The sequence below is a fragment of the Bicyclus anynana genome, chromosome 2, assembly GCF_947172395.1.
Source record: "Bicyclus anynana chromosome 2, ilBicAnyn1.1, whole genome shotgun sequence".
In the NCBI taxonomy this organism is placed as follows: Eukaryota; Metazoa; Arthropoda; class Insecta; order Lepidoptera; family Nymphalidae; genus Bicyclus; species Bicyclus anynana.
In genome coordinates, this window is record NC_069084.1 from 6,835,683 (window position 1) to 6,852,684 (window position 17,002).

Below are 17,002 nucleotides of genomic sequence, written 5' to 3' on the forward strand. Positions count from 1 at the left end.
GCAGTGGTATGCGCGGTAGATTTACAAATCGGAGGTCCTGGGTTCGATCCCCGGCTGGGCAGATTGAGATTTTCTTAATTGGTCCAGGTCTGGCTGGTGGGAGGCTTCGGCCGTGGCTAGTTACCACCCTACCGGCAAAGACGTACCGCCAAGCGATTTAGCGTTCCGGTACGATGCCGTGTAGAAACTGAAAGGGGTGTAGATTTTCATCCTCCTCCTAACAAGTTAGCACGTTTCCATCTAAGACTACTCCATCACTTACCATCAGGTGAGATTGTAGTCAAGGGCTAACTTGTAAAGAATAAAAAAAAATGTAAACATCTTGTTTTGAGTTTTTAAATTCTAAAAAGTAAAGTTTACTCAATGGCTCGCGAAACTAGAATTTCTAATTTGGCGAACAGTGGCGGAATTTGGCAGCCATATAGCAATTCACCTGTGAGGAAGCAACCTCCTACGTTATCTGTGACAAACTTGGCCCTTTCTCAAAGCAATGATATAATAATATTGTACTCAGATTTATAGATAAGAAACATTAATTGAACGCAATTCATAAGATATTGTAATGTCATCTACACTGTGCAAAAATTTCATAAATATTGCAGAGTAATATTGAAATATCATGCAGTGTAGCAAAATTTTTCATGTATAAGTAAATGGAACAAATGAACAATCAACGAACATTTAGGTTTAGAACATATATTATTTCACAATGAATAACATTCACTTATTTAAAACTTTTAAGCTAGTGCAACATTTTTAAGTTTGAGCGTACAATACAATACACAAATATTATATTGAACTTTTTTTAATGGAGATATTTGAAAGGATGGCGAGTACCATAGGCTACTTTTTGTCTCTTTAAACCAAACCCCCCCCCCCTACTTCCTTAAAATGTTGGGTGGAAGTTTGTATGAAGTATTCCGCAATTTTCAAAGTAAAAATTGTTATGCAGACTATTTTTGACTATATAATGTAGGGTATGGGTAGGCTACGAGTAGAGTAGAGGTAGAGTAGAGTTCAGGTAGGGGTAGGTTAGGGTACGGGTAGGGCAGGGTAGGAGTAGGGTAGGCAAAAGTGCACAAAAGTCAACGCGAAGCTTGACCAGGTCCGCCAGTAGGTATTTATATAAAAGAATGCGGGTAATCATCGACAAACCAGCACCGTTCGATCGACTTTAGCTCGAACCGTTGCTATTTCACTGAGAACTCAGAGTTATATGCAATCAGAGTTATATGCAATATGCAACTAGTTACGGCAACAACGGCACGGTGACTTAAGTTTAATAAAAGGGAATATGCCCATACCCAACCCTAGCATACCCTAACCAGCCGGCAATTTACTCTAGATAATCTAGATAATTCTACTTTAATTATGAATTACCATTCCTTTATCAAAAAAGTTTGCTAATTAATTCATCTATAATTTGTCCCCAACGGCAACATGCAAAGATCGTTTACCGTACAGCCTGAATTTTACGATATATTTTTGAACACTAATATTTTTTTGTGATTAGTTTGTTTGTCCATTTTCTTGTTTTTTAAGCTTGTTGGTAGAAATTATAATAGAAAAATATAATAATAATAGCTTCAAGTCTACGCTACTACTATCTACTCTAATAGCAAGAAAGCTATCGGGCGACAAACATAGTTTTTTATCTGCTTATATACGTATAAGAAGATCTGCTGCCATATAACAGTGACCGCTAAAACTACATACAAAAAAAATCGTTTAACATGAAAAAATATCAGTCCCATCTTTTTTGGAAAATACTTTGCAAAAGAAAAAATTTAAATTTCATTACTTGATTAACAACTATTCAAAAATAATTACCAAGTATACAATTAATGCTTAAGTAATTTTTCAGCACATGGTATGACTAAACTGCACTGAAGGTAGGAATTTTATACAAAAATCAATATAACTTAAAAACCGTTAAATTTCGGGTAACATATATTACATTATTTTAGTAGGCATTGATGTCGGCTATTACCCTGTACTATTTACGGGACACCCTGTATATTATTTAATATTAAATTGTATTGCGTTTCAGAAACTTCAAGTAAAATATTTACATTTCCTTATGTGCCTCGTGTAGTAAGTACGTCCTACTCGAAGCTAAGATAAGATAGTGTTTAATTATTATATACCATTTTTACGTTAATATGCAGAGTGTACTAGGCATTTTATTACTATTTAACTAATTCAAAAAACAGGAATGCCTCCGATTCCGGAGGGTGTGGGTTCGAAACCTCCAACTTTTCAGTTGTGTGCATTTTAAGAAATTAAATATCACGTGTCTCAAACGGCGAAGGAGTCACATCGTGAGGAAATCTGCATAGCAGAGATTTTTCTTAATTCTCCGTGTGTGTTAAGTCTGCCAATCCTCATTTGGTCAGCGTGGTGGACTATTGGCCTAATTCCTGTCATTCTGAGAAGAGGCTCGAGCTCAGCAGTGAGCTCGAGTCTTGTGGAGTGGGTTTAATAAAGACTAATACTAGCTTCTAAACGTGTATTATGCTAGAATGGAACAAGATATTTTAAGTTAATGCCCTCAAAATATTTGATCTTTCTTAAAAAATCCTAAATTTGTTCAACGTACAGATTTGGTCCGGTTACAGTTTTATTTTATAAGTAGATAGATAAAGTATTATCTTTAGTTCATAAGATGTTTGTCTTCCTTGATTGTACCACTCCATGTATAAGTACATGTTGTAGATGTGATAAATACTAATGAACGACCACAACTTTGACTCGAATTGCCCCGGTGGTCTAGTGGTTAGTCTATGTAGCTATGAATCACGAGATTGTGGGTTCGAGTCGTGGTTATGTAATACTGACCTGATATTGTCAGCAGTGCAATTCAAGCCATTTTCGACCCTCAATAACTTCGTTGTGGATGAAACCAGAAATATGTTTAAATTTAACTAGTAAAGTGGTAAACGGATTAAAAAAGCAAGAATGGTATATGTTTTATGAAGTTGTACCGAAATCCTGCAAAGCAATTCTCGCAACTACTGAGTTGCGAGAATTGCTATTAATCTATTGAATAGAAAAACTATTTTCTATCGTGAAAAGTTGTGAGATCCATGTAATACCAAGTCGGTTACCTTTTTCAGTCCGTAATTCTGTCTAAAATTATTACGTACTAAAGTTATTAGAGGCCTATGTCCAGCAGTGGATGGTCATCGGCTGATAATGAAAAAAATAATAAATAAACTTTTTTCATGACATCCTTATGGCTTACCATAATTGTCTGGATCGAAGACCACTTTGTAGGCCCAGGCTAAATAAAAACAAAGGTTTATCTTTTAAACGGATGGCGAAAAGTCAACTAATTATTCAATAAAACCGGCCAAATGCGTGTCAGGCCACGTGCAGTGTAGGGTTCCGTAGATTAATTTAGCACTTTGATCCTTCATGTAATGCACTTTTGGGAGCAAAAAATCAAACTGTATCATGAGAAATCTAGTTATGAGGATCACAAATTTATTTTTATTGGTAATTTTGAAATAAATAGTTTTCAAATTAATGAATAAAAAAGATGTCAATTTCTATTAACAAAAGGTAGTTAGGTAGGTACATACATATCTTTAAGCGCGGTCTACACTTACAGCATCACGGAGCGAATGCTTCGCGACTTTGACACTGCTGTTCGGATTTACAAAATATTTTACCGGACCTGTGACCTGACGTCTTCAGCGAGCTTCTTCTTCTTCTTAGGTATTGTATGCATATGCAATGACGTATAACAAACATTTCCGTTAACATAACAAATATTTAACGAAAAAACATAAAATAACACAAAAACGCCTAGTTATACCTAATTATCTAATTTCTTTTTATTTTAATTTTTAAAATCATAGGTGATATTGCATATCGAATCGCAAATATAACACCTATTACAATAACTATTGCTACAGCAAATATAGATATTACAACATCCATAGCATAATATTCCGTCCAGTGCATATGCGCGGCGGCGGCACGTAGATGCGTCGCTCCGCCGTGCCGCAGCACGTACTCCGTCCACCACACGGCACGCTCCAGCGGCGTCTGAGGTTGATCGCGCATTATGTTATGCAGTTTGACAACGTTTTCACGGTAACTGAAAAATAATAATTTACTACATTTACATAATGTAGGTATCTAAAGACATTGAATACAAATTCCAGTAATTTAATGTGTTTTTATTTATTTTTTATCTAAATAGTCATATTATAAAGAGGTAAAGTTTGTGGTATTGTAGGGATAATCTATTGAAATTATTTTGAAAATTTTTTTACTACTAGAAAGTCACGTCATTGGTGAGTGTTATAGGCTATATTTTACCTTCATATAACCAAACTCCCCCGAAACGGTTATGGCATTGTAAAATACGTACAAACCTAAATTTTGACCCGTTGACTATAAACCCCTATTTTTAATAGCTATCTAGGCAAAACTACGTTTGTAGGGTCAGCTATTAGCTTATGTAAAACCATATGACCTAAGAAGAAATTCGACCAACTTAAAAAACGTACTTGTAAATCGAAATTGCATACTAATGCCGTTATTAATCAAAAAGATAAAATTGATAGTAAAATTTGTTAAAAGAGCCTTGTAAAACTAGAAAGATGGAATTTGGTATGTAGGTATATTAATTAAGTGTATAAGGTGGTGAAAAAAAAATTTAAAAAAATATATATTTTGCGGTTATTTCCCTATATGCAAATTCAGGATGAATTTTTTGTTGTCCATGCAATGGTGAGGGGTACCGCTATCTCTATTTTTGTGCATTACATAAGAGATTAATGTTCTTACTTAATCTACGGAACCCTACACTGCACGTGGCACGACACGAACTTGGCCGGTATTTAATTTCTCTTGAGCTTTTGACTACCTCGTTGGTCCAGTGGTTAGCCTATGTGGCTTCGGATCACGACGTTCTGGGTTCGAACTGAGTCTTAAGACATACTGAGCTTATCTTTCTTTTAAGAAATTTTCCTGAATTGTACTGTAACTTAGGTTTTGTCCTGAATAATTGTTTCTATAGCATTTTTAAGGTCAGTTTCAGTAATTGTTTCCAAACTGAGGCGTATTCCAATATTGAACTTTACATATTGTTCAGCGTTAAACCGTTGATCCCCAAGAAATGGTATTACTATTAATGGTACTCCTGCCGTCAAAGCTTCATCGGTGGACTGTAAACCTCCTTGGGTTATGAAGAGCTTCACTTTCGGATGCTCTAAAAGAGAATCATTATTCGTTCAAAATGCTACTAGCATTGTATGCTACAATGTATTTTTTCACTTCACAGGTTGAACCACGGTACCACCTTAAAGAATGCCATATCCCTCGGCTCATGTGATTGGCTAAGTTTGAAATGTTACTTGTATTATATTTGACACTTACGATAAAAGTGTAATTTACTAACTAGACAGCTTCAGTTTTCTCCAGCACCTAAAATATGGGATATCTTCAAGTCGAGAGTGAATAGGCACCTTCTAGGCAAGCGCGTTCCACAATAGGCTGCATCATCGCTTACCATCAGGTGGGATTGCAGCTAAGCGCTTGCTTATACAAAAAAAATGAAAAAAATTGTACAGATGCTGCCCCTGGTGGATTTTAATGAATGATAAAATCTCATTCACCTGAATACGCGTAATAGCTAAACCGAATCATAACAATTACTCGACCGATTAGGCAAGTCTTCTGTATCCCATTTCCATAGAATGTCATAGGGCAGTTGAGAGAATACTTTTGTGAATATATTTAGTGTTTCGACCGGTAACAGAGATGGTCTAGCATTCGTTCCAAAGCTCATGTATATTACGCCATTTTTAGAGGAATCAAGATACGTTTTGATGTCCTGAAAAACGATGATCCATAGTTTATTTTATAAATTCGACAGTGAATTTGTTTGTTTGTATCACTTCTACTTCAAAACCTATGTCTAAATTAGGATAAATATCAGAAAGTTACATTATGTTTATACAGATTATTAGTATTTCTATGAAGTATATGATAAAAATCAACTATCTTAGTGCCCATAACACAGGCTATTCGCTTGCTTTGGGGCTAAGAAGTGAGGCGTGTAGTTTAAGTAAATACTATTCTTTTAGCAATTTCTCGTTACTTTTCAGAGTGGAATTCGTTTTTCTTTTATTAGGAATAATGTTTCGACATATCGTTCGATTTGATATAACTACGAGTAAGCCAAACAAAAAACTCACTGTTTCAAGCGAAAATTGGGATTTGAAAAATTGGAAAGCCGTATGTAAATTTGTCTAAGAATTGCATACATTATCATTAGATATTAAAAAAAGCGTTATTTTTTCTGTAAATAATATAATAATCAAGCTTTACCTTTGGCAACTCTTTATCAGGTTTTTGATGAATACCACCCAAGTATATTATGTTAGGAGGAACGGGCCTATTGAAGTCCCATATAGGATTTACATTGAGAAATATTAAATGCACATTTTTTTCAATTCACTTAAGCTAGGTGTATTTGGACCAAAAATGCTTCTTACAACTTTATTTTCTATTTCTTCAAGTTCTCTGAATACTTTGTTAGTTTTATGTTCTTTATATACTTCATGAAGTTTTTCCCAAAATGTCAGGTTATAGATTTTCTCACGGAACGGTGTATACAACAGATAATTCGTAGAGGCCCCGGCTTCATCATATGTTTCTACCATACCTCCTAATGAACTGAATTCTATCATTGGCACTTTGTATCGATAACCGTAAGCCAAGGTTGGTCTAACACAACCTTCAACAAACAATAAATCAAAACTTTTTCTTCATCATTGATAAGTTTTTGTATCTCCTCAGATTTAGTTTGTGCTTCGAAGACGTCTAAAATCTTACCCATAAATATTTTTATTTGCTCTGCTGTCATATCATACTGTACTTTTCATGAAGCTAAAAAATCGTTCCACATTTTGTACGACAAATCATGGACGTCTATTTCAGTTAGATTCAGGGGTGATTGTCCTTTCGGATACGCTGGATCTGCTGTTATCACTACGACTTCGTGTCCACGTTTTGCTAACTCGTGCATCAAAGGACGAAATACCACTTGGCGACTAATAGATGGCATTGGATACACTGCTAATATTCTTGCAGACTTGATTGATACAATCGAAGAAACAATACATAATGTTTTCAATAAATTATTCATTATTTATTTTCTAACGAGTACTCTTTTAGGAGTGTGTATTTAAAATGATCACGTATAATAACAAAATATATCAAATCGCACGGTGATTATATATCATTCAATCGATCGATCGATAGATATATCATTTGTCTACATTCGCCTTTTAAATTACATAATCAACATCAATTGAGCACCCAGACTTAACAATTTCATGAAAAATCATGTTATAGATGCTTAGAATGTTTCAACTTGTCTTATGTTTTTAAAGTCTAAAAAGTAAAGTTTACTTAAAGGCTCGCGAAACTAGAATTTGTATGTTGTAAGAAATTTGGATGCCATATAGCAATTAATGTGTGAGGAAATAACCTCCTACGATATTTGTAACAAACTTGGCCCTTTCTCAAATCGACGATATAATAGGTTTAATTGGTACTCAGATTTATAGATAAGAGTTATCAATTAAACGCAATTCAAAAGGTATTGAAATGTCATCTATACTGTGCAAATATTCTATAAATACTTCACCAGCGATCGTAGATTGTATCAATATAATGCACAGTATTATTGAAATATCATGCAGGATAGCAAAATTGTTCATAAATAAGTAAGTTGAATAAGGTAATTTTAAAAATAAGTAATAAACATCCTTAAGGTTCAACATATTTAGCGATGGAATATACAGTAATAATCCAGATCGAAGAACACTTTGGAAGGGTCAGGTACAATAAAACACAGGTTTACCTTTTAAACGACTTTTTTTCGGAAACGTATGTGGTAACAATTTTGCGGTTTGTGTAAAATTCGGTTTATTATTCAAAAAGGTTGTCAAAGTGTTATTAGTCGTGACACCACATAAGTTCCGTTTTGGACCAGTTTATCACTATAAATATTTACAAATCTAATATACAGTTGTGTGTCTACAATTATTACGAGTATCGGTAGGCGCTCGCCGATCGATGCGTCCAATGCATACGATGTGTATGAGTGGACGCCTACCAAGTATCACAAACGCCGCTACAAGAAGCAAGAAAGGGCCACAAAAGTAGCTAAAGCAAGCGACAGCCATTTGTGGCCGGTAGTCGACACTTATGGTCGGTGGCTACTACTTTTTTAACCCATACAAGAGTATCATAATCACGTGAGTGGCGTATTGCGGTGTTCTTTGTCGGCGTTTAGTGGCCGGTGCGGACCACAAGAACCGAGCAGCGGCGATTGTAGCATGTGGCGGCCACCGGCTTAAACAGTGTGCGGCGAGTCCATATTAAATGTATGATTACTACGAGTGCCTTATATCGCAAGTCGTTCCCGCCAACCGATCGCTACCCCTTTCTAACTCCCTACTCTTTACGGAAACAAGTCGCGCCACCTTTTTTTGACACAAGCCATCACGATATCGAGCGACGTCATATCCGTCTCAGACTACTATTTCCTACAGTACAATGATTAAGTAATTAAAACATTACAACTACTCAAACACATCAGCCTAACATTTTTAATGCTGCGTTTTTAAAAACAGCGTCCATCGAGTCGAGATATTTTTAATTCAAAGTTCCTTTTCCATAACAAATACCTCAATAGCCTTTAGAAATGATCAATGAAATACCGAACAATAAATCCACCTTTGAATGGAAATGAGCACGACGGTTGCACCGCTGTTCAATGAGGCGGTTTCTTCTTTTGTTTTCTTAAATTCTAGCTCTTTAAAGGCACCTGGGTTCCAGTCTTATTTAAGCACAGATTAATGGCGAAGGTTAGAAGCATTCTCGTATCAAAAGCTTTATGTTTCATTTAAATTTTTTATTGACTATAAATGGCGTTTTATATCACTATGACATCATTATCAACCCATATTCGGCTCACTGCTGAGCTCGAGTCACCTCTCAGAATGAGAGGGGTCAGGCCAATAGTCCACCACGCTGGCCCAATGCGGATTGGCAGACTTCACACACGCAGATAATTAAGAAAATTCTCGGGTATGCAGGTGTTTTCCTTCACCGTTTGAGACACGTGATATTTATTTTCCTAAACTATCTTCACTAATGACATATCAAGTATTAAAACATCGCATACTAAATATATAAATTAGTTACAGTTACAGTACAATAATAACTTTAATATTCACTGTGCAGAAAAACATGAAAATCAACAATAGATTATGATTTTTTGTTTTTAAAAGCGAGTCATCCATTATACGATCCAGTCGGAATTTTGCGTTGGCTTTTCCCAAAACTCAGACGATTTTATCGAAAGGTAATCTCATAACCCAAACACGAAGTGGGAAGCGAAGTAGGTTAATAATTTACCAAGAAACGTTGAGGGTAAATCAATTCATTCTGTCAGCACTTTGCAGAGACACGGGATATAAAAGTATGTAAAAGCGACTACATTGACAAATTCTTACTAAAAGAAATTAACTATTGAATTGAATAAGGCGTCCCTTGCGTCAGTTCAATATAAATGTATACTAATATTATAAATAGGTTAGGTTGTGAGTTTGAGTGTTTGTGTGTTTCTGTAGATACTTGTATTCGTAGGGTCTACTGAAACGTTTATGAAAATTATTTTCTGATAAGTAAGCCGCGTTATAATATATACCCCGAGGCGTCGGCTAGTATAGATTATACACGTTATCTATACTAATATTATAAAGCTGAAAAGTTTGTTTGTTTGTTTGATTGATTGAACGCGCTACTGAACTACTGGTCCGATTTGAAAAATTGTTTCAGTGTTAGATAGCCCATTTATCGAGGAAGGCTAAAGGCTATATATTGCTATATATTATCCCCATATTCCTACGGGAACGTAAGAAACGTAAGAACGGGAAATTAAGAAATTAAATATCACGTGTCTTAATCGGTAAAGGAAAACATCGTAAGGAAACCCTGCATACCTTATTTATCCATACCAGAATTATCTTAATTCTCTGCGTGTGTGAAGTGTGTCAATCCGCATTGAGCCAGCGTGGTGGACTATTGGCCTTATCCCTCTCATTCTAAGAGGAGACTCGAACTCAGCGGTGAGCCGAATATGGGGTGATGACGACGAGAAATAAAGCCGTATATTTTGTTTGAATTCTATATTGATATTATTCATACGCACAACAAACAGTACAGTTGTGAGCAAAATCTATAGTAAAAGCAGCAGTAAGTCTAACATGTAGTACCTACTCTGTCTAGGTCATGTGTGCTGCTTCTAGTCTGAATTTATAATGCTACTAGCTAACGCCGCGCGGTTTCACACGCGTGGTTCCCGTTCCCGTAGGAATATGTGGATAATATATAACCTGTAGCCTTCCTCGATAAATGGGCTATCGAACTCGAATCGAAGATTTTTTCAAATCGAACCAGTAGTCCCTGAGATTAGCGCGTTGAATCAAACAAACAAACTCTTCAGCTTTATTATATTAGTATAAATTCTATCTGATGATTAAAAAAACTTATCTAAATCAACATCTTTAAACTTTAATAACTATAAACTTTCTAATATTCTTAAAGATTATAAGTAATATTATAATAGTTATTAGCAAGATCGTCAGAAACACAAATCTATTTGTATAAAAGAAAATTGTGTCTAGAACTCGATTTGGCTAAAAATTGGTGGAGAGGCAGCTTGAAACCAGGAGACGAACATGGGATACTTAGGGTAGGGGTAGGATTTCACGCGGACGATGTCGCAGGGGTCCGCTGGTTATTAATAAAACTACTTATCTAAATGAACTTCTTTTAACTTTAGTAACTATAAACTTTGTAATATTCTTAAAGATTAAACGTATTATATAAGTAATATTATAACACTTATTAGCAAGATCGTCAGAAACACTAATCCATTTATATAAAAGAAAATCGTGTCTAGTGTCGTGTCTCAAGATCGGCTGGGCCGATTGGCTGAAAATTGGTGGAGAGGCAGCTTAAAACCAGGAGACGGACATAGGATACTTAGGTTAGGGGTAGGGTTTCACGCGGACGAAGTCGCAGGGGTCCGCTAGTTATTAATACAACTACTTATCTAAATCAACTTCTCTTAACTTTAATAGCTATAAACTTTGTAATATTCTTAAAGATTAAACGTATTATATAAGTAATATTATAATAGTTGTTAGCAAGATCGTCAGAAACAATTCTATTTATAAAAGAAAACCGTGTCTAGAACTCAAGATCAGCTGGGCCGATTTGGCTGAAAATTGGTGGAGAGACAGCTTAAAACCAGGAGACGGACATAGGATACTTAGGGTAGGGGTAGGGTTTCACGCGGACGAAGTCACAAGGGTCCGCTAGTTATAAATAAAACTACTTATCTAAATCAACTTCTCTTAACTTTAATAGCTATAAACTTTGTAATGTTCTTAAAGATTAAACGTACTATAAGTGTTAGTAACAGTATGGTAATTAGCAAGATCATCAGTAATAGCAACAGTAAGTCTAACATATAGTAATTTGTCCAGGTCATGTGTGCTGCTGCAGCCTGCAAATGTGCTGCCCCACCGTGTCTTATTACATGCTCGGTCCACCACACGGCGCGTTCCAGAGACGAGAGTTGCTGATCAGTCAAAATATTACGAAGCTTCACCAAGTTTTCACGATAACTGCAACAAAAATAATCAATTTATCATTAACCGACTTCAAAAAAAAATACATCCGACTTCAAAACCTAAAAACGTACCCACTAAACTAAAAAGCGAAAAATAACATCATAATATGTTCTACCTGCTGATCAGTATGAAGGCGGTGCTTAGCCGGTGTTGTCTTAATTTAAGACATTTCTGACAGGACCACAAGAAACAACACTGTCTGCAAAATCTAAATCTATAAGATATTCTCACATGGCTTGAATTAATACATCACCGGTCGGTCAGATAACATCGATGGTTGAACACTCGAGCCAAAACTCATGTATATAACCCCATTTTTGGAAGCATCCAAATAGGATTGGAGGTCCTGAAAAAAGAAAAACACCTAACTAATAAAATTAATGTAACTTCCACAAAAGTAGTAGATATAACAATAAAAAAATAAAAAATTAAAATTGGAATCGTCTTAATGTCTTACAAAATTTACAGAATTAAAAGATTTTAAAGCAGTGACCTTGACAATTTTTCATTCCTGCATATAAACAAACAATAAAAGACAATATTGCAATTAATGTACAAGTACCTACCAATTTCTAGTTTAAAAATTAAAAAAGAAACGTTTGCGTCTCGGAATGTAAACCTGCTGCCGTATGTGTAAAAGAAAGGGAAGACAGACAGAGTGAAGAAGCAGTTTAGCCTTCTATAAGAAGTTATTACTTCAAAAAACCGGCCAAATATAAGTTATTGCGAGCTACAAATACTAACTTGGATTTGAAAATTGCTTTTAACTTGTTACCGATCTAAGAGACTTAAATCTGACTAATTTTCAATTCAAGGAATTTGTACGAAATTCCTTTTCCGAATTATATACATCTTGTATTTTGTTATGATACTGCTCTCATTTTATAACGTATGCACGTAACCACCTATTTATGTTCAGTTTGTGTATATTTCACAAACTGATCTTTATTAAATGTCTCTAAGGACAGACAAACAGACAAGACCGACACATTAGACATGAATGGTCTTCGCAAAAATAAGATGACTATAACCAGATAACTTTAAATACGAATATCCTTAATAAGTAAGTATTAATTTGCTAATAAAACAATATCTTTATTACCTTGAATATGAATATTCTAATGAAATCTGTTTATATAGTTCTGATATTTTTTCCCATATAGTTAGATTGTACAGTCTTTGCCTGGTTACAAAAGGATAAAATAGGCGATGAGACACAGCTCCTACTTCATCGTATATATCATAGAACCCAGCAAGTGAACTAAATTCTATAACGGGAGCTTTATATAAATGTGAGAAACCAAGAACAGATCTTGCCCATGGTTCATAAAATATTAGATCAAATTTTCTACGTTTGTCTGTGATAAGTTTCTGGACGTCATTAGATTTGAATTGTTCTTCAAAAACTCTAGCTAAGACTTCAAAGGAAAACATAAGTTGTGTATGACTATCAGTTTCTTGGCCTATAGAGGAAGCTAGCTCGTGACTAAATTTAGTGGGTACTTCATGCACATCTATGATGGTCAGGTTTGGGTGTGCCGTGGCCTTAGTGAATACTGGACTTGGTGTTATCACTACTACTTCATGTCCTCGGTTCGCCAGTTCAAGCATTACTGGATAAAACACAACTTGATGGCTATACGATGGTAACGCAAATACTCCCAATATTTTTGCTGCATCACTTCCAGCTATGGCGCACATACATAAAACATATAATATATTGATCATATTAAATATTATGTATTTAAATAGAAATAATGCACTTTTTTATAGTAGGAGTTTATAGGTATAACGCAAAAATAAACTAACTGAAAATTAATAAAAAACACATATTGTTCATATTGAATAAATGTACGAGTTAATCAAAAAAGGTAAAACTAAACTCCTATTAACACCAAAACATTTTCATATTTCTCACTATTATATGCATAAAAGTAAAACGCTCAAACTGTTTGTTAACACTGTAGCAAATGTAAACCATAATATAATATATTGATACGTTTGCTAATAACAAATACTGAATGATAATTATTAATTGAATAAACGGTTAATTTCACATTAGAATTATCAGGGTTCAAAAACCTTTGGTGATTAGAAATCAAAACACGAGTAAATTAACACGAATGCACAATCGTTTTAATAACTAAATTAAATAAATAATGTCACCTATATTTAACTGAATAAATTTATATGTCCTGACTATTCATTTTTAGTTTTTATAATAAGAATAAAGTGTTTTGTTTGATATTTTCAATTTCAATAAGTACTTTCAAAATTGCAGTAAAGGAAAATGCTATCTTCATATCGTATCCATTTGACACAACCTAACACTTAAAGCATTTAAAAGGTTTTGGTTTGGTATTTCCAATATTTCTATACGTCAAACGATGTTTTCAAATCTAAAAGTAAATCCAGCTAGATATTGAAACATAAAAGAACAACAAATACCTAAAAAAATTCTTTAAGTTGATATTAGTATTGATTACTCTAATCATACAACAAATATTTATACTGATATAAATATTTATAGATAAAGAAAATCACAGGGCACGTGTCCCTTTTCCAGAAGGAGGCCAGCAGGCTAATTCTTTATCTTTGACGTATGCTAGTTGACATATGGGTACGAAATTGATATTCTATGTAATAAATGTCAGATTTTACGTTTTAGCTGATTTGTTGTTATTTGACAATTAATGATTTCAAGTAGGTACTTAAACTTTCGATTGTTAAACAAAAGCTTCTAATGTTTCCTGTATTCTTATGACTAAATTATGGGCGATGTCTTAGTACAAAAATAGTTAATATATTTTAAGTTTAGGATAAAATAAAACAACTAATTAGTGTCTTAAAGAAGTTAGGTAGTAATTTTATTGCGAACCGAATTAGTACTTTACAACAGAGAATAAAAACCTTATTTTCTAAAAAACATATATATTTATAATATAATCAAGGTATCAAACAATTTCCTCAGTGTGCATCACACCTGCTTTAGGATATTATTTAATAACATCTCATAAATTAATCGTCAACGTGATAGGTTAACATTAATTATCAAGTATCTTGCTATTTATTAACAATACAATGGAAACAATAGCACTGACGACGTAAAATTAAAAGCCTAATATTTACATCATTAGCTTAATTTACTTAGACAAATGAGGTTGATAAATGAAAAAAACAAACGGAAAATAAATGCTTCGTGTTAATAATAATAAACGTGTTGCTTCAATGGTTCACTGTTCAAGTCTATAAAATATTAAGCCTTTCTTTCATACAAATTTGTTTTTGACAATTGATGGTTGCATCCCAGTACCTCGAGGAGCACGATCATTACCATTGACATCTGTAGTATTTTCCGTCCGAAGTTCCACAATGCCTGAAGATAAAAATCTTCGAACAGTGAGTGTTGCCAGTGATGACCTATAGTTCTGAGACTTGGTCGCGAAATATGGGCCTCACAAGAAGGCTCAGAGTCACACAGCGGGCGATGTAACGAGCTATAGTCAAAGTATCAGAAATCAGAAATGAGGAGATCCGCAGAAGAACCATAGTCACCAAGTCGCGAAGCTGAAGAGGCTGTAGGCAGGGCACATAGTTCGAAGAAACGATGGAAGTTGGGGTCCCAATGGCGACATGGCGACTGCGAAAACGCAATGTTGGTCAACCCCATCAGGTGGACTGATTACATCAAGCGAGTCGCAAGGGTTCGCTGGAAGCAGGCGGCCCACCTACAAACAGCATATGTCCTGCAGTGGACGTCCATCGGCTGATATGATGATGATGATAAGTAGTATAGCTAAATACTATCACAACATAGTCTGGCTGTTAATGTAGTATTGGAGCATTTTGTGAGCAGCAAATCCGTTCTCCTGAAATATGCAAAGGAAGAAGAATAGGATGAAAAATAAATACATACAATAATTATAGTAGATACTAGTGTAGTCGAAAATTTCATTGTTACAATAACATTAGTGAAATACAAAATATTCTTGCACATTTTTCATAAAACTACTAGAAGTTCTATATCCCGTTGGCAATGCGTACCTACAATAAAGATTTTACGGCGCTCCAACTTTATACTGCATGAGTGAGTTATATTGCTCTACACCGCTATCCCCAAAGTGTCTGATGTAATTTCACAAAGCAAAGCTTGCTCATTTCAGCAAAAGTTGTATACGTACTATGTGTTTAGTGTTGATTTACTTGCACGCTCTCATACAACTCATTTGTTGTGTGTAATTTCTTGTTCCAAAACTTCTAAGACAAATTTAACAGACTAGCAGACACCTGCGACTTTGTCCATGGATTTTTCCGGGATAAAAAGTAGCTTTTGTGTTAATCCAGTGTAAAATCTATTTCCATTCCAAATTTCAGCCAAATCGCTTCAGTAGTAGCGGCGTTAAAGAGTAACAAACATCCAAACATCCATACAAACTTTCGAGTTTATAATATTAGTAGGATACTTACATAGATTCACAGACAAAATGTTATTTTAGCCAAGAAGCATAGATATAATTTTATAGGGGAAATCAAGTGTAAAAATATTTCTGAATATGCATTTCTCTATTTCTATCTGAAATATGTATTTGTATCGGCCGTTTTAAACCCTTTTTACTTAGCAGTTTTCACTAGCCGCGTAATATCTATTATCAAGGTACTTAAACTGGTATATACATAGACTGCCAAAATCATTACCCTTCTTTTTAGCTTCGCCGTAGTTGGGTAATAAAACCACCATTAATTTAGCCCAGTTCTCCTAGGTACGTTGCATTTTAACCGCATCATCAAATTAATCTCTACTTTGTAATGATCTTGATAATTTTTTTGTTAAAACTTAACATATAACCATGTTCCGTATGAGTATAACATATTATGTAAGTATTAGGTATATTTAGCATTAGCTCTGAAATGTTTTAAATTCACAAACTGTAAGATATTTTTTTAACCTATTGCATAGTTTTTATTGCGAGCTTTGAGCGCAGCGACTAAATCAAGAAATTTCGTAAAAGTATTACTTTCTTAAGAGTATTTGTAGTACTTTAGAGTAGACTGAAAGTTTGACAGTTTTTTCTCCTAGGATACGTAAGTACATAGAAGAGGTATTTAAGGAGTATAAATTATGAGAGGTAAGAGGTTTTAAAGATACAGACGTCGAAATATAAAGCGCATTTTTATAATTTCTTCCGGGGAAAATGAAAATATCGTCCCAATTCCTTCGTACAGCCCTTCGCAGCATGTGCTTAAAAACTTTCCGCTCTTATGAAATCACC

The 17,002-nt window shown here is 34.6% G+C and overlaps 1 long non-coding RNA gene and 1 pseudogene across 1 annotated transcript; both read right to left on the reverse strand.

Annotated features, from left to right (window-relative positions):
* Positions 1–3,828: 3,828 nt before the first annotated feature.
* Positions 3,829–7,165, reverse strand: LOC112045620 (UDP-glycosyltransferase UGT5-like; annotated as a pseudogene).
* Positions 7,166–11,443: 4,278 nt separating this feature from the next.
* Positions 11,444–12,823, reverse strand: LOC112045623 (uncharacterized). Its single transcript, XR_008251610.1, has 2 exons — positions 11,848–12,823; positions 11,444–11,726 (listed from the first exon to the last, which is right to left on the reverse strand). It is a non-coding gene; the product is annotated as an uncharacterized LOC112045623 (long non-coding RNA).
* Positions 12,824–17,002: the final 4,179 nt, after the last annotated feature.